The sequence below is a fragment of the Stenella coeruleoalba genome, assembly GCF_951394435.1.
Source record: "Stenella coeruleoalba genome assembly, chromosome: 4".
NCBI classification, from domain to species: Eukaryota; Metazoa; Chordata; class Mammalia; order Artiodactyla; family Delphinidae; genus Stenella; species Stenella coeruleoalba.
Genome location: NC_137149.1, coordinates 60,326,352 through 60,351,069, shown reverse-complemented (window position 1 = coordinate 60,351,069; position 24,718 = coordinate 60,326,352). Strand labels below are relative to the sequence as shown.

Here is a 24,718-nt window from a genome sequence, read left to right as displayed (position 1 = left end):
AGGTTTGGTCCCTCGTCAGGGAACTAAGATCCCACAAGCTGGGCAGTGAGGTCAAATAAATAAATAAATAATTAGACCGCATTTTTTATATAAAATTAAAATCTACAGTGTGATATATACTAGTGAATATATAAAAATTGGTAGCATTTCAGACTAGCTAGCTTTCCGTATGCTTAATCAGATTTCATTGTTGTTGTTTTAAGATGTAAGGACATGACAGTGCATCATAAATACAATTATAAAGCATTTATAATAACCTGCTAATGTTTAAAAGATATTATTTTCTCTTGTTAGGGCAAGCAGTTTCCAAACGTTCACAGTTTAATGTAATGATCCCTAATGGATGGGACATTTTGTGGATTTAAACTTTAATTTTCAGCTGTTTCATAGAAAGAAAAGTTTATTCTTTGCTTTTCCAAGTTGTAAAAGATTCAGGAAGGATGTCTTTCAATGATTTCTTCACCAAGGTCTTAGAAGACTTTTTACTTATGGGGACCTTCAAAGAACATAACATCAGCTAAGGTTTCAAGCCAGATTTTATGGCTTCCATGATCTTTAACTCTTGTCATAGTAGCTTAAAATGTTGAAAGCGTGAAGGTGAGATGAAGCAGAGGAGACAGGTGGTACATGGGGAGAAAAGAGCACAAGGCACAAAGCTACTGTGAGAAAGTAAATGACTGAAAAATTGCTGAGAAATTTATGTGGTGCTGCATGAACTTTTATCTTAACTCTGAATGTGACAAGTCATTGGCTTCAGTCGCATTGACTTTGAACTTGTAGACAGCATGTGTTCTGAATTTGTATTTATACAGTAACAACTGCATTTTCATTTTTAGTCACAAAGACACAATTTTAATGACATTTGGGGCCAAAATGAAATTAAAAACAGTCATAAAAAAGATTTATATCTGTAACTGATGGGTTTTCAGTATTTTTTGGTGGTTGGAAAAAAGCCATTTAAAAGTTGCTACAAATTTTCTATTTTTAAAAGTGAAAATGTTTGCAGTAGAATTTGTGTATTTTGAGAAAGGCCTAGGCTAGGCTAAAGTTCCACATGTTTTTGAAGAACTGTAAAGAGGTTCTAAGTGCTAAAAGTTTCATTTTTAATGTAAACAGAGTTATGTCATTACTAGAAGTACCTTTGCCCTTGCATAATTGGAGGAGAACTCCCTTCCGTGTGATTGTGTTCTGTGTGCTTGTGTCAGAGTGTGTTTGTGTTTATAGTTCAAGTAAGAGTTGTTTACAGGAAATGGGCAGTAGAAATGGGCCAGAGAGCTCAGGGGGCAGATCTTTCCCCGAGACTGATGTAGATGTATAAGAGAAACGGCAGGCAGTGCCAAGGTCCATTTGAGTGGAACTTAGTGCACAAATAAGCCAGATTTGGGAAATGAACTATTGACTATTCTCTTTACCCTGTTTAGGATATGGGGGTCCAGCTCAAATTTTGATAAAATACTATAAGAAGAGGAAGAGCACTGACAAGAAACTAGTTCTGAGATGACAAAATGCTCCCCAGACTTCCGGGGAGCAGCATTGTGCTGTGAGGACAAACTAATGAGTTAACAAGAGATCAGTAGGATTGAACTGTAGAACATGCCAGAATTCCTCATGAGTTTCCCAGAATTTGCTGGAGAAGAGAATTGAATTTAAATATTTGATTTTGTGGGGTCATTTGATGAAGTCTCTGACTATTGTTACCAAATACACTTGGTTACCAAAGAGAACCATATATACTTGGGGATAAATGGGAGACTTATGTTTATGGCTGCCTCTTTCTCTATCTCTGTCTCTACCTCTTTAGAAAATGATCTACTTAGAGCAAACTTGTAATCATATAGATTTTTATAGAGCCATCAAATTTCAGGGCCAAAATGGAATTTAAAGGCCAAATAGTCCAATCAGCTCTCTGATGTTTGATTGAATCCCTTCTCATGGCTTGGTCAAGTGGTTATTTACACCCAAATTGTCAGGGATCTCGTTACCTACTGAGGGAATATATTCAATCAACTGATGACACTGAATATTATACATTGACCTCAGATTTATCTTCTTGGACTTCCACCTATTTGTCCTACCACCTAGGGCCATGTAAAGACATTGTTTGATGTTGTTCGAAATGACCTATCGTGACCCACTTCTCTTCAATAGGCTACTTATCTTGAATGTCTCAAACTATTCCTCATGGCATATTTTACTCTCTTCATTTCTTATTTTGCAACATCACACTTTTACCTGATTATTGAATTCCTCTTTTTGAATGCTGGATCTAGAAAGACAAAAGAAATCATGCAGAAACAAAACTATGCTAACCTCATCATGGCTTTTATACTCATATTTTGATTAAAATAATGCAATATGGTGATAACCTATTCAGAAACATTTGTGATGAACAATTTGAAGGACTCTGACTCTCTTTACTCTTATGTATTTGTCAAATTTTAATTGCTATGTGCCAGGAACTGCTGTTTTATCTGAATTGACAATCAATTCTATGACTTTAGTATTATTATTTAAGGCTAAGTGGAGTTATATAGCTTTCTCAAATTTATACAGCTACAGCATAAGCCAGGTTTCAAAACCTAACCTTTGTTGCCAGTGGAGATAATTTGACTCTTGGTCAGTTTGTAGTTCTTTCCCAGAAAAGGAACTGTCAATAGCAGCAAGCTCATGTTCAAAATTCACAAACTTGTAATGATGATGGCAATACTATATGTTCTCTTGGTCAGGATATTTATAACAGTCTTCAGAGTCACAGAGAGTATAACATAGGAAGTAGGTAGATGAGTAATGACTTAGAGGTCATAGAAAATACAGCCTGAGGCAGACTTAGACCTCATATAAAGACACAGCAAAAACCAGACTGCCACTGGGACTTATCACAGCACCAATTCGATTGCCAGGAACTCACTGCACTTTGTCAACAATGACAGCTACTGTCTGTATTGTTTTTGTTTGTTTGTTGAGGGCTCTAGTTGATTTAGAGATCCATTCAAGTGATCTTCTAGAACACTTCACAGTACATTTTGAGAGAGTGGTGCTTTTAGGGATGGGGCAGGGGTCTCATTCTCTTTGGCTCCCCCACTCCTATCCCCACTTTTAGTTCAATATTATCAGTACATATTTGTTTCTGTATCTATTCATACAATGAATGCTTATTTAGTGACAAATAATATACTTAGCTAATATGTTAAATGAGTTAGTCCCTAACCTCAAGGAAATTACAGTCAACTATAGGAGAAAGAGAAATGTATTTTAGGGGCACTTTTAATTAGCATCAACAAATTCAGTTTTTATATTTCATTTGGTATTTCTCATGGAATTCAAGATTAAAAATATTGTTGAACCTCAGGAATAATAGGAATTAGACACTGTCAGAGCTCAATGTCTTGACTTTTCTCTGCATATATGCTTTGTTTGTCTCCATTTCTCCTTCTCTCTCACTCGGTCTTCTCACTGGCTCTTCCTTCTCTCTTACTCATTCTCTCTCTCTCCAGTTTGTCTTATTACTTTACATAAGGGGTCACCAAACAATTTCTGTGAAAGCTAAATCGGCAATATTTGATGCTTTGTGGACCATAAAGTCTCTATTGCAACTACTCAAGTCTGCTGTAGCATGAAAGCAACCATGGAAACTATATAAACAAATAAATGTAGCTGTGTTCTAATGAAACTTTATTTATGGACACTGCCATTCTAATTTCATATAATTTTTACTTGACATGAAGTAGTTTTTTCTTTTGATTTTCAACAATGTTCTTAGATTTTCAACAATTCAAACACACACACACCATTCTAGTTCACAGCACATGCACAAATAGGCTCATGGACCACAGTCTTCCCACTCCTGCTCCGTAGAGCAAAATCTCTGGCAGCTGCCAGTTCCTGAGCCTTCTATCTTACAACTTAGATCAAGATCTTTTCTAAAATTATTAACTAAAAATTCTTACTTCTTATGGGCCAGAGGTTCAGGCACATGTACAAAATGATCTCACTTAGAACAAGCATACAAAACAGGATGTGAGTGTGTGAGTTATTAGTGGGAAATATCAGGAGAGTTTCAAGTCAAGTGGAAAGACTGCCAAGGAGAATATTGTGTCCAGTTCAAAAATTAAATAGGCTATTTCAATACAGAGACTTGGAGAGATCACAGTTAGGGTGACACATGGAAACCATTTTTTTTTTTTTTTTTTACTGGCCTGTAAACAGCCAAAAAACTAAAGACATTGGCATAGGATGTGATGTATAACCAGGGAAATTACAGTGTTACCTGTTCAATAATCTGGAGTGTATATTGAGATGTGGAGTATGCTAAAGATGAGCCTAAAGGGAAAAGCAGAGAGCAGATTATAGCAGCTCTCTTCTGCTACACCTAGGAGTTTGGACTTTCTCCAAACTCATGATGGTTATGGGTTGAATTGTGTCTCCACCAAAGATGTTGGAGTCCTAACCCTTAGTACATGAATATGAACTTGTTTGGACGTAAGGTTTTTGCAGATGATCAAGTTAAGATGAGGTCATTAGGGTGGGCCCTGATCCAATGTGACTGGGTATACTTATGAAAAGGGAAAATTGAAACACAGAGATAGATATGCATAGAGAGAAGACAGTGTGAAGACACAGGGAGAAACAATGCATTCTATAAGCTAAGGAACATCATAGACTGCCAAAAACTAGGAGATAGTCTTGGACCTGGTTTTTCCTTACAGCTTTCAGAAGGAAACAACCCTGCCGACACTTTGATTTCAGCCTTCTAGCCTCCAGAATTGTGAAACAATAAATTTCTATTGTTTTAGCCCCCCAGTTTGTGGTACTTTGTTGTTTGGCAGCCCCAGTAAACTAATACAGAGAGTAATAAAACAGAGGATACGATCTCTTGAGTGTTTGCTTTGTATAGGTCACTGATGTTGACAAGGAGAACAGTGATATGGAGTTCCAAGTTTGAGATTAGAGACAGCTATTTAAAATACTTAAAGACAGAAAAGAAATGATTTAGCCCCAAGAATCTGGGACAGGTATCAGAGGACCAGGCAGCAGAACTCAAAATTAATCACTTCATTTCCTTCCCGTTAGAACATGCTGGATTCTTGACTTTACTGGAAGCAGCAAGAGCAGCATTACTGTCAAGCTGTGTATCAGATTCACCACACAGTCTATTATTAATTCTATAATCAAAGAAAATGTGACTATAGGAGCCTTCAATATTTGTTTGTGGTTTTCTTCACTGTTTTTGTTGTTTTGCCTCCAGGGGCGCTGCTGTTTTGGTGCCGATCTCTCTTAATTTTGTTTAAAATAATTGTGAACTTCAAAATTATGAAGACAGATTTTAAAATAATACCTGTCACACACATACAGTATGGATGTCAACCTTTTCCTGAAGCCTGTCCCTCTGGGTGGCACACAGTGGGATTGCTTTCAAGTTAGTCTTGACTAAGTTCTAAGCACCAGAACTATGTTTACTTAATGACTGCCAACTTGAATCTGTTAATAAAATAATTCAGAAATGAACTGTATATCCTAAGGAGGTAACAGTGATCACAGCACCATCTTAAGAACTGAAAAATATTTAAATTGTAGACTTTCAATCTAGTTCCCAATAAATTTGTTCCTAAAAACACAAAACCTATTCATTTGTAATTATTACCTTAAAAGATTATATGGTAGGTTTAAATAAAATATTTTTTGTTTCTCTAAAAGAATCTGTTGAGTAAGTTAGTTTCGGCTGAAGCTGTCAAAATTTAAGACGGAGTGCCATATCCATCTCAATGGATGAGGGAAAGGAGATAAAGAATTGCTCTCAAAGAGTGGTCTGGCATCCACTTTGCAGCTCCAGAGAGCAAATGGAATTAATTGAGAATACTGGATAAAGCAAAGGAGTCAGGGAAGGGAAGCCTGGATGCAGAAGAATCAGAGGCAATGTATTGCTTGTAAGAATAGATATCTTAGGGCTGGGAAGGAAAGTGCATTAGGTGTCACTTGTGATCATGGGGAAATTCCTTTGGGGTTTACAATAACTAGTCTGCATATTGGTGGTCAATAATTTATGCTCTCTCTTTGCATATCTTCCACGGATAGGTAGAGTGTATTTCCCTTTCTTGTGACTTGCATTTATCAATAGAATGTGACAGAAGTGACATCTTGCAAGTAGCTTTGGGTTCAGCCCTTAAAAGACCTGTAAGCTTCTACTCTTGCTCTTTCAATCTAGTTGCAAAGAAAAATCAGGCCTTCTTCTGGAAAGAGAGATTGTGTTGAAAGGCCCCAGAGGCTAAGGCACATGCTGTTAGAAAGAGACCAAGTGGAGGAGAATAGCGGCACCTTAGTCAACCACTGGCACTAAGGCTCCAGATATGTGAAAGCGGTCTCCTTAGAACTTTCAGCCAAGCCTGTCCAGCTTGGGTGACCTCACCTAATTCTTTGGGGATTAGATTTGCCCAGTCAACTTTGAGAATGGTAAGAAATAGCAAGTAATTTTTGATTTAAGCCACTATGGTTTGAAATGTTTTTTTATGCAGCAAATCATATTTCCTGTGCTAGGTTGAAGAAGTATGAGTAACAGCTTTCTGGCAGAGAAAATATTAACAAAAGTGTAGATGGCTAGAATAGTGATGGATAATGTAAAAACATATTTTCTTCCTTCCAAGGGTACTTCAATAGCATAAACATTCTGACTCTTTATGCCCTCTTTACTTATTCTGCCTAAAAGGAGGTGAAATGAATGCTGTTTTAAGTGAGTGTGGCAGGAGAAACAAAGCCATTTGTAGGCTAGTTTTTCCCTTTCTTTTGTCTTGCAATGAATCATCTGTACCCGTTTTCCTCTGTTCACCCAACTCTATGATGTAAAAGGGATAATTCCCATCTGGCATGGCCTATCCTTTCTTGTATTGCTATAAAATTGGGTGAGTGCATCTATCTAATTCTGAGACTTGGTGTCAGGAGTACAACTCTCTTAAATATATAAACCATATTCTACAACATCGGCTGCATCAGTGCTATCTGAGGACAGTGAATCTGGTACTGAAGGAAGAATTAGGTTTGCACTTCCAGCTTAATGTTTGGGCTTTGGCCAACAACTTCGTTGTATAGACTAGAAATTGGGTCCTAGATAACTGGACATTTAAGAACACTCCTATTTGGAGAATGCAGTTATGGAAATCTTTGTGGGAATTCTGAGGGTAAATTGAGGTAGGCCCATTCTTTTTTTCAATTTCTCAGTCATTTAGAAGTTCTGTGGGGAAGAGGCATATCACTATTGGGCGTTGCTTAAGGCCTGATGCTATTAACCTCAAATCTAAGAGTGATGTTTTAAAACTCACTTTATAAACAAAAGTTTTGTAACTTGATTATTAATTCTTAACTACCTAATCAAGAATGTATTTAGTTTTATAAAATATTGCTATCCAGGTATTTGAAAATGACCTTCAGTGACTAAATAAATGAGTTTTGTACCTTAACTTTGAAATGCATTTAAAATCAGTCTCTTTGATTACATAGGTCTTTGTTGTTTAGAAAAGTGTAAACTATGGCAAGCTACATATTATTAAAAAGCAGATAATTTTTCAAGAAAGAAAGGTTTTGTGGTATAATTGGATGCAATCACATGGAGTAAGAATCAGAACACCTAACTCTTATTGATTTTTCTCTTTTCATTCCTCAATTTACTCAGCTAACTAGTATAGAGCTGTCTAACTCTCCAGGTGGTTGTAAGCATGAAATGAATAATGAATAAGTATACAGAAAACACTTTGAAAACAATCACAAATATTAAAATATAAGGGTTCATATAATATATTCTCACAGATATGTATTATTATGCCTTTCTGTGAGTTAGGTGTTTTTGTATACACTCTAGGCTAAGTGAAACTTTGAAAGGTTTTCTATTTGGTACCCAAGTAAACAATTACTACAGTTCCATCTGGAGTTAAAATGAAAGTTGAATCATGATCATTACCAAGTGCAATAGACCTTTCTGTAGTTGTTTTGCTGTGAGTTCAAATTTTTAAGTACTATATATATACTCCTCTCTTAGACTTTATACCTGCATGGTTGACCACTATTCCCTGATTAAAGTTAAAAACCACAGCACCCTTAACTAACAGGTCATAAATCATCTCATTCATAAAGGTGCAGATTACAACAGGGATACAACCTCATCACTTTTATGGATGACTGTTTCTGATTAGGCAAAACATACAACAGGTATATTTTCTAAGCTTGACAGAAGACTCTGGCTCACAATGGTGCAGGGAACATCTGTCATTTTGCCTCTCAAGCATCCATCAGGCAAAATTATTAAGTCAACATGCATCATTTTGTATAATAGAACTAAAATCACTGTTATAGAACATAATTCTTGGATTGATTTTTCCTGCATTGAAAATAAACAACTTGGCTTCATGTTCATGGTTATGTAACAGTGGGAGATCATAATCTTGTGACAAAACTCTATATTATTGACATTATCTCTAAATGATCCCTTGAAAGGATATATAAAATTTAATATACATTCAATTTAGAAAGATTCCATTCACATCACACTGACATCTATTTTCTACTTATTTTACAGCCAACATTTGAATCCAAGCACAATATTTATTTCTGTGATGTTTACTTCTTGCTTAAGTCTCTCAGCAAATATAATCCTGATGAAAATCTTGATCTAATGAACAGACTTTAACACCAAATGCTTAAGGATGCATCCTGACCCCAGTAGTGTGACCTTGGACAGGATACTTGCTCTCTGATGAAGTTTACTAATCTATGAAATAGGCAGAATAATAATAATAAGGTGTAATTCATATAATGTTGCCTGGAATAAATAGGTTCATACATTTAATATTCTTAAAGCATTGTCTGGTATGTGGTAGGAGAAATATGACAAACATTCATTTTATAGCATTCACCGTTTCATTCATTTTTTATTCCTTTCTTGGTTCTGTGGCTTAGAGCAACATGTTTCAATTCTCTGAGCCACTGTGTGCTAAAAAGACCTGCCTTTCAGCTGTTTGGCGTATTAGATGAGGCAACATTTGCAAATTATATTTTTAAACAGCATAGAAAAATATCTCATAAATGATTCAGGGCAATTTGGAAATTAACTCTTTACAGAAGTTGGAATTATGATACTATAGAAAATTTGGTTTTGCAATCATTAATTGAAAGTTGTTTTAAATTGACTATGTATTGCTCCGAGTATTTTACTTTTCCTCCTCTAGTTCCATTCTTTATCCTTAATTCTACTCTGTGCCACAGAAAGCTGGCATCTATAGACTGTGTCAGTCTGCACCTTTGCCCTATGGCTTCCTAGTGGATTTGATCTAAGTGGGGCATCAGTTGAAGAGGAGAAGTCAAAAGTGAGGGAAGTGAGAGTATGTATAGTCTTGATTCTCTCTCTACCAGGTCACAGGGAATTAAGTGTGTCTCTTTATTGAAGGCCCCACCCCGGTTTGGAGGTGACCCCCTCCAAACAACTCTCACCGTTTTTGTTCTGATAACCGCTTCTTATTCTTGCCCATTTAGACCTAGAGGTAGTAAGGCTCCAGCTCTTGCCAGCCCAGGAAACTGTATTGTCCCTTGGTAGTTTTCCCAATTCACCCTTGTGAAGGCCACCTTATTAAACTATCTTGAATTACCCAGTTTGAGTGTGCCATCTGTTTCCTGTCTAGACCCTCACTGGTACATAAATCCGAGTTTGAACTGTAGAGTAAGCAGGTGTACCTGAGGCATATGAAAATGTTAAGTGCTTCAGAGATGAATTTTATGGTTGCTGAAATTCTTTAGTGTGTCCAGGGTGTGGTAGTTGAAGTGCTTGTTTTATGTGTAATCGTTTTGAAGATGTGAGAGTGTTTGTCATCCTCAGTAATACAGTTTTTTAAAAAAGTAGTAAAAAGTATAGTGCCTTTTGGAAACATAAGGTCAGATTAGCATTCATTTGGATTTCACAAGGTAACTGAACACAGATTTGAATTGCAAAGTAGCTGTAATTTTCTTTTTAACAGACACAGTAACTCTTCTTGGCAACCAGCACTATAATTATAGACATTGTGTTCAGTACAAACTTCCATGTTTTTGACAGGCTAGAAGATGAAAAGATACACAAGGACTTCCCATTTTTAGTCTCACTTTTTGTCTCTTCACATCTCTTTATATCTGAAACTATGACCCAAATGGGAATTACACTTCATTATTCATGACATATTGTCCTCTTTAGAGGAATAAAGAAACTATGCGTTCATGGAATAAAGCTGATGTTAGGGCTAGAATGAAATTTATTGTTTGCATGATGATGATAACCTTTCTAAAGAATAAAATGTGCCTAGATATTGAGATATTTGTATAGGCAAATAAATACTACTATAATATAATAGTAAAAGTGAAATAATTCTTAATAATAAGATATAACATATCAGAGACAGTGGGAATAACAAAGCACGTCAGAAAACTCAGGAAAAATGCTACAGCAGAAATGTAAAAATGCATTTCTGTTTGAAACGTCATTTGGGGGGCTTATGATACATTAAAATGGTCACCAGAGCAATTTTTGGTTTTTCAAGCAACTCTGCCCAAATTAGGGGCAGACATATTCACACTCAAGAAAGCGGCAAACCCCAGAAACAAACCTCATATCCCCAATTTCACACCTCACCTTTCTAGCTGATCTCATACTTATAGTGCCTCTCTACGAATTTGGTTGATAAACGCTAATGTGTTTATAGATATCAGGGAAAGATTTTGCTTAATCTTTTGAGAACGAAAATCACACTTTTAAAATGAGTATCTCTATAAACTTCTTTTCTATCTGACTTGAGGTGAAATTTTTTTTTTTTTTTTTTTTGCAGTACGGGGGCCTCTCACTGTTGCGGCCTCTCCCATTGCGGAGCACAGGCTCCGGACGCACAGGCTCAGCGGCCATGGCTCACGGGCCCAGCCGCTCCGTGGCATGTGGGATCCTCCTGGACCGGGGCACGAACCTGTGTCCCCTGCATTGGCAGGTGGACTCTCAACCACTGTGCCACCAGGGAAACCCTGAAAATATTTATTGTAACGATTAGCTGAGTGGTTAGGCAATGGTATGGATATACCAAGGAAATGAAATGAGCCATAATTATTTCAGAAAAAACAATTAAAAAAAAAGTAATGGGAAAATTGGTTTAGCATTTTCAAGGAGAAAGTTTAGTGGGAGGTAAAGGACGAGTCCATGACGTTCCAGACACTTGTATTTTGTGATTTATTATATAGTATGTATAATAAAAATTATTTATAGAAAACATTATTATTATTATCTGATCTTCCATCCCATCTACTTTCACACAGGGAAACAGCCTCAAGTTTTAAAGAGATAAAACAAAACCTTGTTCAGGTTCATAACCTGCAACCATTGCAACTCACCACACAGTCATCTCAGGGAGTGGCTGAGTCAACGCAGGGTGCCGTAAGAGTATACCATGGACTGGGTGGCTTAAAAGATAGAAATTCCTTTCTCACAGTTCTGGAAGCTGGGAAGTCCAAGATCAAAGTGACGGCAAGGCAGGTTTCAAACTGAGGCATCTTGGCTTGTAGATAGCCACCATCTCACTTTGTGCTCCCGTGATCTCTTCTTTGTGTGTGAGCAGAAAAAGAGAGCTCTGGTCTCTTTTCTTCTTTTTATAAGAAGAAATCTCATCAGTAATCTTGTCATGGAGGCTTCACCCTTGTGCCATCCTCTAATCCTATAAACCCCCTCAAGGTGTTACCTGCAAATATCACATTGGGGGTAAAGCTTCAACATGTGAATTTTGGAGGAACAGACACATTTGGTCTATAAATGGAGAGGGTACATTTTATACCTGTTGATCCATTGATATTCTGAATTGGGTGATAAAGGAAGTTATCCCATAGGTGATTTTCTTGCTTTTCTTTCCTTTTTTCCTTCCTTCTTTCCCTGCTTCCTTCCTTCCTTCTTTGAGGTTTATACATGACTATGAATAAATATGAGTAGATGATGTGTTCCTAACCAGTTTTTTTCTTAGGAAGTATATGGCCATTCCTCATTTAATTTACAATTTGATTCACAATTACATTACTACTTTTCCAAAGAATGCAAAGAATTTATACATATTTTCATAGTGTACACTTTAACAGTGTATAATGATTTTTCAAAATAATAAAGAAAATTAAAATTTCAGCTCCAATTACCTGGCTCTCAGAACTCATCTCACTTGTTTGCAGCCTCTGGTGTAAGAGTTATTTTTTTTTAGTGCTGATTTTAGACATATCGTCTGATCACTTCTTTTTTTATTGTAACTTTAAGCTTGTACACATGTGCGTGTAAGTTTATTATTTTATAAGAATATATATATTGAGGAAATTATGTAATCCTAATCCTTCCTGTCATTCAGGAAACGATAAAAGTGATTTTTTAAAAAAACAAGACTGTGACTTTTAGTGATACAGAGTAAAGAAAAGTATAAGAAAATATGAATATAGTTTTGGAGTGTGGTATGCCTCTACTAACATCTATAAAATGTATAAGTGGGATAAAGGGGAGATGGGAGAATAATTTAACTGGTAACCAAATATTTTAAAAAGTAAGCATATATGATCACAATAAACATATTTTACTTTTTTCTAACTCATTGACTGATAGAGATGATAATGATTGGGTGAACTTGGGGAAGTAGGGGGTAAACAGATGATTCTTTTTTCTTTCATCTACCTTCTGAAATGCCAAAAGACCTCTGGTCAAATATATCTTGTAATATTGACTTAAGAAAAGTACAGGAGGATACAGGATACAAGGTAAATGAGAATCTGGCCAACAGCTGAGTACTAGAGCAAACATCTGTACTTCAATATCAATATTGGCTAATAAGTAATGACTAAGTGGTATTGATGGAATGCACCTAAACCAGAGAATGAGAGCTATCCATGTATTCCTGAATCTACTAATTAGGAGTAAAAGCTGAAAGAAGCCTAGATATGATAAATTCCCTAAGCTGAGGTTGAACACACCTAACCATCATCACTGTGGCCATGCACATCTCGAGGATAGAATGATTTCAAGATGTTCAGATGCTGGACTTGTTTATATGCCATTCTTATAATCTATGTAGTTACTTGTTTAATTTTTTAAAGCTAAGTAAATTTATTGCAGGAAGAATTTACTATGTCTGATAAATTTGGTTGAAAAACTGAACCCAGGATTACTGCACCTAAGAAAGTAGAATATTCTTTGCTGCTAAGAATCAGGGATTCTTGTGGCAATAGGTAAAAGGAGTCTCAAGGTTATGTGATTGTGTCAGTGTCTTACTCTGATAAGGAGGGACTTGTCTTCTCCTGCCTTTGAGCATCTAATGATGACTAATCCCTATCTTCTTTTGGGCAAGGTACTGACATCCACTACTGAAGTCTGTAACTAATCAAATTCATGGTTTCCTTTCTGTTAGCTCCAGTTCTTAATGAGCTCACCTTGTATGATTTTTGACATTATTTGGATTCAGTGCTGCAAGATCTATCATGTGTCACATTTAATAGTCCTCATTTGCTCTACTGGGAATTCCTCCTTTGCCTCATGACATCTGGGATGCAACAAAGGACTCTGCATGTTTCTAAAATGTATGAAAATTTCCAATTTTTTGTCCCTGTAACTGATAAACAATCCCCAATTGTATCTGGTTATTTCTAGCTTCTGCTGGCTTCAGAGTTTCTGCCCAGACAGGGATCTAGGACATATTTCTCACTTCCTGTCCTCTTCCTTCTAATTCTCCTTCAGATCATTTAATTGTTACTTCCTGTTTGGAAGAAAATACCCCTAAGTCCTATGGTTTTCTTTTTCAAAGTACCACTCGTTTTCTCCTTTACTTCAGACTATAATTGAATACTGAAAGTAAATTCATTCATTCTACATCAAGCAAAATCAACATCTACCCTGAGCCACACTTTGTTCTAGATGCTCGGGTTAGAGTTGTGAACAAGTGAGATAAGATCATGGATCTCATGCAACATATTTTAGTGAGGAAAAACAGAAAAAAGCAAAAAGTATAGAGATAAGAAAGGTGATAAATGTTAGACATACAATAAAACAATATGATTTGGGTGATAACTTAGGTTGGGTGGTCAGAATAGGTCTTAATGAGGAGGTACATTTGAGCAGAGACATGAATGAAAGAATAATAGAGCGAGACCTGCAGGGATGACAGACCAGATCATTCAAGTGAGGAAACAGTGAGGGCAAAATCTCTTGCTAAAAAATAGTTTGAAGGCCCATGAAGCAAGAGAATAAAGAACCACTGAGAGAAGAGTAGATTAGGTCAAAGAGCTCAGTAGGCAGAAAGTCATGTAGAAGTTTTTACCATGATGAAACATTTAAATTTGAGTGCATTTGCAAAGAGAAAGTTTTGGAAGATTCTAAGCAGAGATGTGACATTATCTGATTTATATTTTTCAAAGATCACTCTGGGCTTGTTTGGAATTCCATGCAGAAACTGTAGCAGGGTAAAGAGAGCAAGCAAAAAGATCTGTTATGAAGCTATTGCTGAAATCTACATGAAAAATGGTGATGTATAGAGAGAAAAGGATATCCAAGGAACATCTTTTTGTGGTAGGGCCTATAGGACTTACAAGTGGATTGGTTGCAATACTTAAGGAAATATAAGAAAATAAGAATGAGTCTACATTTTTGGTTTGAACAAGTAGGTGGATGGTGACTCTATTTAGAGAGATGAGTAAGATTAAGAAAATAACAATTTAGGTAGGGGTGGGAGAAGAAGAGGGGGATTGTTCTATTTTTTTAATATTAAATCTGAGGTTTCCTCTTAAACATCTAGCCAGCGCAGATGTCAAGAAGTAGGTTTATTATATTAGTTTGAATCCTAATGAAAAGTTCCATGTTGGAGTTATAAACTACAAGGTACCAGTAATTTTAGTACTTAAAGCTCTCATAAAATAAGGTTATGTGGAAAGAGAAGGCCTAAGATTTACCTTGGAATAATACAACACTTAAAATTTGAGTTGAAGAGGAGATGGAGAAGAAAAGTGGTTGTTACTTAAGAGGAAACCGAGAAGGATGTGTTGGCATGGAAGACAAGTGAAGAAGGCGTTTAGGAAATAGGGAGTGGTCAACTGTGCAGCACACTCCTGAGAGGTAGAGTAAGATGAGGCAGTGGATATAAGTATGTTTTCTCTTTAACCTTCCAGATCCACTCTCTGTCCTTCATGTGCCTGCATTCTGTCCCAAAAGGCTGAGATGTGCAGAATAATCAAGAGTTTCCTTGATCTGTGAATTCTGTCAACTCAGTTAACTGGGATCTCCAGCATGACATCTGGAGAGAGCAAAGAGAGTAAAGTCAGGATGTTTATTCCTTACCTCATTTCTTGGAGGCTTACTTTGTTCTGGCTATGTTCCTCTACTGGAAGACATAGCTCCTCTCCAGGGGGCCCCCTCTTCATGACTTTTTTCTTCCTGATTAGCAAATGCATTCTTCCATCATCATTCCAAGATTAGGGTCAATTACAGCTCTGCTGTTAGTCGACCTTGGGTGCTATTTTATCTCTGTGGTATTTCTAGAGTCTTCCTACATTTTGTAAATAAACCCTGTATTCAACCTTCCTTGAATTACGCTAATTGTATTATGTAATCTGCTTCCTGTTGCAACTCTGAGTGTGACAGTGCATAAAAATGACATTGGATTGCAGTGTGGATGTTGCAGCAGTCCTTAACAAGAACCGTTTCATCTTATGAGGGCAGTTGAAACCTAATTAGGGTAGTACACAGGGAAAATGATGTGAGGAATTAGAAACAGCAACAGTAGAACAAATTTTCAGGATGTTTTGCTGTAAAGGGAATAGGGCATTGGGGTGGTTCTGAAGAAGGGGGCATGTGGTAAAGAAAACATTACTGACAATGAAAAAAACTGAAATGAATTTCAAAAATATCCTTATAGTGAGAATTTTTTCATATATGGTATCCAGTTATGTTACCTTCATATAGAAAAACACTATGACTCTGAAGCTCTAAGAGGGATTAAGAGGATGTCCTACATGGACATTGGGGAGAGAAAGCATAAACTCTGTTCCTTAGTTCAACTCTGCTGCTTCACCTGAGAAAAAATAGAAAACAAAGGAAGAGGAAGGGATCTTTGAGACTCTGTAATTTTCCAAGATTTTTTATGGTAGGAAAGAAAGCAAGGGTTAAGGGGAGAAGATCTGTTCACTGATTTCTCTTTTAAAAAGTTGTGTTTTGCTAAGCTGTTCAGATGTTATACATCTTTGGAACATGAGCAAAAGGATAACATGCATTTGAATAGTTCTACACACATTTTATCAAGTATTTTATAAATAATCCCCTTTAGCTTTTAACATAAAATTAATTATACTTGAAAATAACAGCTAATTTCAGACTTTAAGAGTTCTCAGTTTCTTAAAATCTGTGCTTACAGCAATTTACAGTTTGTCTCATAAGGAAAGGTGTTGGTGTAAGATACATCTGTGGGAAAAATGAGAAAAATGGAACTGCTGTGAGATCAACACTGCCTGGGAAAATAGGGTCATGGAGATATAATTGCTGAGACTCACCCCTTAGGTCTCATTTATTTCTCCAGGAAAAACATAAGAAGCTTTAGAGAGGAGAGAACATCTGAGAGTAAAGAAACTAAGCAGATCTAAAGTGTAGTTGATAAAAAAGTACAAACCCCTAAAGCTTTTTCTTTGCCAAACAATGATCACAGAGATCCTGACCCTCTTCACAGGTCTCTTGAGACTCGATCAGTTTTGTGAGATGCCTCATTAGTTCAAGAGAGCTGGAAATGGCAAGCTACTACATTTGTATTACATTCAAAGGCACCACTCATTTTTATGATATGCACTTGATGGATTCACTTGAGTAATTACATTGGTTTACAGCACAGCAAAAATCAGGTTTTGGCAATATATTTATTTCACTAACCTATTAAATGAATTTTTCCCTGTAAAAAATTATATAATAAAATAAAGTAACAAGTGCAATCTATCTAGGTCAAATACTGAAGCTATAATGGTATAAAATTCTATAGATTGGCCAACAAAGTTTTTAATAATATATTCATATATCTCCAAGATGATGAGAGGCTAGAATTTGAAAAAGTATTGGAAAACTTCCAAAATTATATTCTGTTCTACAAATATTAAGGTATTATTATTTATAAATATGTGTTTAAGTTGGCTTTAATTATTTGTCCCAATGGTTGTGGCTTCTTTTTGAACCCACAATAACAAAAAATCAGAACAAAGAGTTCATAATAATGTAGTTTTAAAAATGTGTGTCAGTTGTCAATTATGTTGTGACCTCTGATAGGCTTGCTGACCATAACAAATGTTCAACAACAGTAATATTTGCTTAAAAAGGCAGAGTAGTATTCCAGCTTAGTAGGCTTATTTATTTCCTTTCCAAGGGGAAGGCACAATAATGATAGGAGAGCAATGATCACTGCACACAGGAAACTGCAGTTTTATAACAAGCAGAAGCACACAGATAAGCATAAAAGGCAAAATGCAATATATCACAGATAACTGATTAGACTTAATATTAATTAATATTAAAAACTCATCACCCTAAACTCATCATTCTGTTTGGGTCTGAGGAAAATCAGTGATTGGTATCTCTGTTTACTTCACTTAAGTTCAAAATCTGTTAAGAAAAAAAAAGGTTAAAGGATAAAAAAGGTTTTTATCTACTTTGATAAAAATCAAAGTAGAATATTTATTACCAATAAAGCTGATACTAAAGAATGTAAATTAGGTGTACTACAACAGTGTTTTAACACTGAACTTCAGTGTTAGACCTGCCCATCTACTAGGTTGGAAGATCTGTGCACCACACGTTTGTGTTCCTCCAGGACAATCGAACAAACTTCACAGTCATATTTTAAAAAAGCTCTTCAAGGTACCTATTGTAATTTTTTTGTTTTCCTCAGGCTTTCTAACTTACAGTCAATATCTCTCCTCTCCTTTCTTTTTTTTGACAAAACACTTCAAAATTTCCTTACGGGTGTGGTGTGTGCATGCGCTTGTATCGCGTATTTGTGCATGTGTATGTGTCAAAGTCCACCTTATCGACAATAAAATATTTTTTTAAATTGTGGTTAGATTTGATAGGCAGTGGAAAATATTAAAGTTTTTAGACAAGTATCAATTTAAGATTAAAACTTTATGATTACAAACTGAAATTGTGAAATTGATCATGTTTTAGAACTTCCCCCTTTCCCTACAACTACTATATTTCATTAAGTGAAGGCATTAAAGGGCAGCATTTATAAAAGTTAAAGCAAGTGGCTCATCCACAGCTGACTCTCAGTAAATGACAGTTCCCCTTCTCCCTTCACTTCCTTACTCTGGACCCTTGGAGGGAAAGGATGTGAATTCTGAATTTCTAGTTGAATTTTATAATCAAGTAGAATTGGTAGCTTCTGAAATTATCGCCATTGAGTTTTTTGTATCATTTAAAAATAGAATTGTGAAGTGTTATGAGAAGAAATAGGCCTGTTATAATTTGGGAACAGGGACAGGAAGACCACAGTTTTCTAAAATTTCTTTGTGCTCTTCAGAATTCACCAAGTCAACATATTTGTTCTTGATGTTATCACTACACTTTCAGTTTCACTTTTCAATTTTATGGTACTTTTGAAAGAAAGTCTGTAGCTTAAGCTTTATAAATATTTAAGCTGCTGCCAGATAGAGTAGAAATCTGAAGCCAAGTGGAAAGAAGGAAACGTATTTGAGGAAAAAAGACAAAACATTAGGAAAACCTCAAACAGTGCCTGGAGAACTTTGTAGGAAAACAAATGTGTTGACAGACAGAATCATCTACTTTGGAGCTAATTTTAAAATACCCCAAAGCTGAAAAAGTACACAAGAATTTTCGCATGTTCCATTGTAATAATTTGTTTATAGGACTAGTATTAATATAATCAAATTCCCTTTATAGGTTTGGGCTTAGAACTAGGATCTTAGTAAGAATAGATAGCATTAAACAGCTAGTATAAACCTGTTTATTCTATTTATTCTAAAAATAAATTGTGATTACTCATAAAGCACATATTTAATAATTATAGCAATAATAAAAAGTTCAAAATACTTCTAAGTAGTAGGTATGATAGTAAGTGCTGCAGAATTATCCTCTCATGTAGTCATCCTCATGAAGTAGATCTTATTATTCATACTTTATGTATGAAGGAATTGACATTTATAGAAGTGAAGTGACGTCAACTTCACAAAGCTAACAATCAACAGAGCCAGGACTCTTAGCCAAGTCTGTTCTACCCCAAAGTCGATGATCCTAACCACACAAAACACAATTATTATTATCACTTGGTGCAGTAGGCAGACTTTAGAGAGGGCCCCATGATACCTGTCCCTGAGTGTTCATGCCTGGTATAATCTCTTCCCCCTGAGTGTGGTAAGACCTCTGAGTTGCTTTTAGACAATAGAGTGCAGGAAAGGTGAAGAACTTTTGCAAATATAATTACAACCCAAATCAGACTCTCTGTGCAGGCTTGGTGAAATAAGAGGCCAGGTAGGGAAAGCCCATGTGGCAAGGAACTATGGGCACGTTCTAGAAACAGTGGGCAGCCTCTAGGAACTGTGGGAAGCCTCTAGGACCTGAAGCAAGCTCCAGGCGACAGTCATCAAACAGGCAGGATCCTTACTCACACAACTGTAAGGAAATGAATTCTGCCAACAATATGAATGAGCCTTGAATTGGATTCTCCCCCAGCCAAGACTCCAGATGAGAATGTAAACCTTGATTGTACCCTGTGAGACCCTGAGAGGAGGACACACTTAAGCTGTGCTCAGATTCCTGACCCAAAGAAACAATGACATAATAAATTTGTGTTGTTTTATGCTGATAAATTTATAGTAATTTGTTATATAGCAATATAAATACTAAATTATATTAATTGTAAGAACATTTCTTTAAAAGAAATTTATTTGGATGGACCAATGTTTATAATCTACTTTCCTTCCCTCCTCCAACTTCACTGAGGAATAAATGACAAATATAATTGTATATATTTATATAAATATATATATAATTGTATATATTTAAAGTGTACAATGTGATGGTTTGATACGCACATACATTTTGCACATACATAATTAAAAAATCAAGATAAAATTGTTTTAAAAAATAAAGCTTATTTGAAACAAAGCACAGCAATGCTAAAATGCTAAATGACTATACTGCCCAAAGCAATCTACAGATTCAATGCAATCCCTATCAAACTATCAATGGCATTCTTCACAGAATTAGAACAAAAAGTCTTACAATTTGCATGGAAACACAAAAGACCCCGAATAGCCAAAGCAACCTTGAGAAAGAAAAACAGACTTTTAGGAATCAGGCTCCCTGACTTCAAACTATACCACAAAGCTACAGTAATCAAGACAGTATCGTACTGGAACAAAAACAGAAATATAGATCAATGGTACAGGATAGAATGCCCAGAGATAAACCCACACACATACTGGCACCTAATTTATGACAAAGGAGGGAAGAACATAAAATGAAGAATAGACAGCCTCTTCAATAAGTGGTGCTGGGAAAACTGGACAGCTACATGTAAAAGAATGAAATTAGAACATTACCTAACACCCTACAGAAAAATAAACTACAAATGGATTAAAGACTTAAATGTAAGACCAGACACTATAAAACTCTTAGAGGAAAACATAGGAAAATCATTCTTGACATAAACCACAGAAAGATCTTTTTTGACCCACTTCACCGAGTAACAAATAAAAACAAAAGTAAACAAATGGGACTTACTTAAACTTAAAAGCTTATGCACAGCAAAGGAAACCATAAACAAGACAAAAAGACAACACTCAGAATGGGAAAAATATTTGCAAATGAAACAGCAGACAAAGGATTAATCTCCAAAATATACAAACAGCTCATGGAGCTCAATATCAAAAAAACAAACAATCCAGTTAAAAAATGGGTGGAAGACCTAAGTAGACATTTCACTGAAGAAGACATACAGATGGCCAAGAGGCACATGAAGAGATGCTCCACATCACTAATTATTAGAGAAATGCAAACCAAAACTACAATGAGGTATCACCTCACGCTGGTCAGAATGGCCATTATCAAAAAAGCTAAAAACAATAAATGTTGGAAAAGGTGTGGTGAAAAGGGAACCCTCCTACACTGTTGGTGGAAATGTAAATTGATACAACCACTATGGAAAACAGTATGGAGGTTCCTTAAAAAACTGAAAATAGAAGTACCATATGACCTAGCAATCCCACTACTGGGCATATACCCTGAGAAAACCATAATCCAAAAAGAGACATGTACCACAATGTTCTTTGCAGCACTATTTGCAATAGCCAGGACATGGAACCAACCCTCATGTCCACTGACAGATGAATGGATAAAGAAGATGTGGCACATATATACAATGGAATATTACTCCGCCATAAAAAGAAATGAAATTGAGCTATTTGTAGTGAGGTGGATGGACCTAGAGTCTGTCATACAGAGTGAAATAAGTCAGCAAGAGAAAAACAAATACTGTATGCTAACGCATATATATGGAATCTAAAAAAAAAAAAAGGTACTGATGAACCTAGTTTCAGGGCAGGAATAAAGAGGTAGACATAGAGAATGGGCTTGATAACATGGGGTGGGGGGTTGAAGCTGGGGCAAAGTGAGAGTAGCATCGATGTATATACACTACCGAATGTAAAATAGTTGGCTGGTGGGAAGCAGCAGCATAGCACAGGGACATTGTTGCAGTGCTTTGCGATGACCTAGAGGGGGTGGGATGTGGAGGATGGGAGGGAGGCTAAAGAGGGAGGGTATATGGGGACATGTGTATGCATATGGCTGATTCACTATGTTGTGCAACAGAAACTAACACGGTATTGTGAAGCAATTATACTCCAATAAAGATTTTTTTAAATAAATAAATAAATATGATAAAATTAATCAGATTTTAGATTAACAATAAAAAAGCAGACAAAAATTATTGGATGAAATTTTTTAAATTGATCAAGATGTGCGTGGGAGGATAAGTGAATTGGTCTGAGGAAACAACCCTTGTTAAGTTCCTCATATTAAATGAGGAGTACTCAAAAGATCCTATTTATTCCCAACCCTGAAAAATAGATACATATATTTTAAAGAATACCTTGGAATACTGTGAATTAACAATTGATTGGATAAGATATTCTCTATACCTTCAAAAGTATTAGAGATACAAGCAAAAAGTCTTAATCTATGGAAATAATTTGCAAGTCTTAAAAAAGGCAAGATGACCAAAGATCAAGTAAATCACTATAAAATCGCAAATGTGATACAAATTAATTTTTGTAAATGCGAAAATTTACTTATAGCAAATTTTAAACTTTCTCCAAGGTCATAAAATTACTTGGAATACATTTATTTTTTTTGTGTGTATATGTACATATATTTCACAAATATATGTGTGTACATATCACATTTTGTCCAAAGGTTTTGAAATCCTTTACATGACAAGTTAAAATACAAAATTTAATTTTCTCAGTTCCTTGAGGACTGTCAAACACAAATCTGTGAATAAATATTTTCTTCCCATTGAGTCAGTATATTTTATGTGCACTATGTATTTGCTTGGAGTATCTATCGTTAGGAAACAGGAAATATAGTGTGAAAATTATTTCAGAATTTCAGGATATAATTTGATGAGGAAGAACCATCACTTTTATGATATTTTATGAAACCTTTATGAACAGGTTGATATCACTGATTTGATAACATTTATTGAAGTTGTAAAGCATAAAGAAACTTCATAAGTTTTGTCTTTTACTCTTGGAAGTAGATATACTCCAAATACCTACTGAACTTAGGGCAATGTGGTTTATTATTTTTTTATATACTTTGATATGATTTTTTAATCTAAAAACATTAGATTGAAGCTCTATGAAACTTTGAGACAAAGAGTAATGAAAATGCAAAACAAATTAGCACTGGGGATTTTTATGGACTGAAATGTGTGCCTCCAAAATTCAACCAATAAAGCATTAACTCCCAATGTGACTGTATTTTGAGATAGGGACTCTAATGAGGTAAATAAGATTAAATTAAACCTTAAGGTTTGGGGCTCTAGTCTTATAGGACTGGTGCACTTAAAGGAAGAGACACCAAAGATCTCTCTTTCCACAGGCACAGAGGAAAAGTCACAGGGAGAAGGTGGCTGTCTGCAAGTCTGGAAAGAGAGATCTCACCAGAAAGCAACCCTGCTGGCACTTTGATCTTGGATTTCTAGCCTCCATAACTGTAAGAAAATTAATTTCTGCTGTTTAATCCACCCAATCTCTGGTATATTATTATGGCAGCATGATCTGACTAATACAGGGATGAAAATGATGGGAGGAAATACAGAAGACTCTGTGAGAAAATCTACAAAGGTAACATCTCAGTCTTAAATTGGTAAATAAGATAGTTCTAAAATGAGGAAAATGATAATAGGAAAATGGAAAGATTAACTTAAGGTTATCTAAGAACTATATCAATTAAGTCTTAACATAAAAGTCTTTCATTAGTTCTTCTATAATGTATATAAATATAGCTAGGGAATATAATAGGAAGCATACATAATTGCCAGAAATGATACTTAAAATTCAATGGACTATGTTTCTGTAAAGTTTGTTTCACACACCCTAACTTGTGAAAATCCTAGATGAGTGACTCTGCTTCAAGAAGTCTGTGTGTGTGAATGTGGTATGTTCTCTTTTTTTTTCTTTTTTTAAATTAATTAATTAATTTATTTTTGGCTGCGTTAGGTGTTCATTGCTGCCCACGGGCTTTCTCTAGTTGCAGACAGCGGGGGCCACTCTTCGTTGTGGTATGCAGGCTTTTCATTGCGGTGGCTTCTCTTGTTGCAGAGCATGGGCTCTAGGCGCATGGGCTTCAGTAGTTGTGGCACGTGGCCTCAATAGTTGTGGCTCAGGGGCTCTAGAGTGCAGGCTCAGTAGTTGTGGTGCACGGGCTTAGTTGCTCTGCGGCATGTGGGATCTTCCTGGACCAGGGCTTGAACCCATGTCCCCTGCATTCGCAGGCGGATTCTTAACCACTGCACTACCAGGAAAGTCCCAAATGCGGTATGTTCTATACTTTTATAGCCAGGATAATTTTTTAACTTTATAATTCATTTTTTAACAGAAAACAAATATACCTTTATGTTTTATGTACTTGACTCCGTAAACGAATCTAATGCGTAAAATTAGTACTTAGGAGCATTCTGATATTCCTCAGTAATTGACAAACACATTCATTTTAAATGTAAATAAGATGGTCAAAATATTCATAAGATATATCATAGGCATTTTCAAGCTAATTATACCATAGATCCCTTATTATTAGCACTCAAGAGAATTTATATGTATCAGAATGTAAATAAAAAATGTTTGTGAAAGACAAAGTACTTCAGTGTTACATTTTGTAGTTAAAGTACAAATCATTCAGGGAGTTATTCTAATGGTTTATTTTTTCATGGGAAATAAACACAATACCTTATGTCTTAGTGTGATTAATTAGACTAGGTCATATTAATGTAGGCTTTGAGAGGGAAGAGGGGCTGACATATACACACGGAGGAATCTGAATGGTAGTGTCCTTAATACTGAATCACATTGTTTGCTAGAGTCTTACTGTTTCTCCAATTTGGGATTATAGGCAGCCTCTCTCTAACTCTACCTAAAACACTTTGGTTCTATTTTTATTTTA

General features: G+C 35.7%; 1 long non-coding RNA gene across 1 annotated transcript in view; it reads left to right on the top strand.

Annotated features, from left to right (window-relative positions):
* The window catches only part of LOC307185964, a 112,705-nt gene extending 89,129 nt beyond the window's left edge, over positions 1-23,576 (top strand). Inside the window, exon 3 of the long non-coding RNA XR_013828219.1 lies at positions 23,156-23,576. This is a non-coding gene — a long non-coding RNA (uncharacterized lncRNA). The remainder of the gene's footprint in view (positions 1-23,155) is intronic.
* The last annotated feature ends 1,142 nt before the right edge of the window (positions 23,577-24,718 follow it).